General features: G+C 67.8%; 1 protein-coding gene across 1 annotated transcript in view; it reads right to left on the bottom strand.

The window, feature by feature from the left end:
* Positions 1-210: 210 nt before the first annotated feature.
* The window catches only part of LOC102247083 (transient receptor potential cation channel subfamily M member 1), a 19,122-nt gene continuing 18,966 nt past the window's right edge, over positions 211-366 (bottom strand). The window contains exon 14 of the mRNA XM_014543578.1: positions 211-296. The gene's annotated coding sequence lies outside the window, so the exon portion shown is untranslated. The remainder of the gene's footprint in view (positions 297-366) is intronic.

Here is a 366-nt window from a genome sequence, read left to right as displayed (position 1 = left end):
GCGCACTTGGAGTTGCTGTCCAGGTCCTGGGAGATGTCGTCCACCAGCTCGCTCTCCGAGGACTCGTGGGCCATGGCCTTGTAGAGCTTGCAGGCCACCAGCGCGCGGGCCATGCTCTCCTCACCGCGCCGCCACAGGAACACGGCCATGCGCTGGCGCTTCGTCAGCACGGCCCACACCATCAGCTCGTGGAACGGGTGCCGGAAGCGGCTCACGGCCGGGTCATCCACGTCCACCTCCGCCTCCTCCTCCTTCTTCTTCTTCTTCTTCTTCCCTTTGGCCGGAGGCTCGTCGTCCTGGGGGGAGAGGCAGCGTTTGCCGCGGCTCCGCCATCGGCGTGCTTCCGGGGGCTTCGGGTCGGCCAGG

This window comes from Myotis brandtii, unplaced genomic scaffold, assembly GCF_000412655.1.
Source record: "Myotis brandtii unplaced genomic scaffold, ASM41265v1 scaffold329, whole genome shotgun sequence".
NCBI lineage: Eukaryota > Metazoa > Chordata > Mammalia > Chiroptera > Vespertilionidae > Myotis > Myotis brandtii.
Note: the sequence above shows the minus strand (reverse complement) of the source record. Positions and strands in the feature narration are given on the sequence as shown.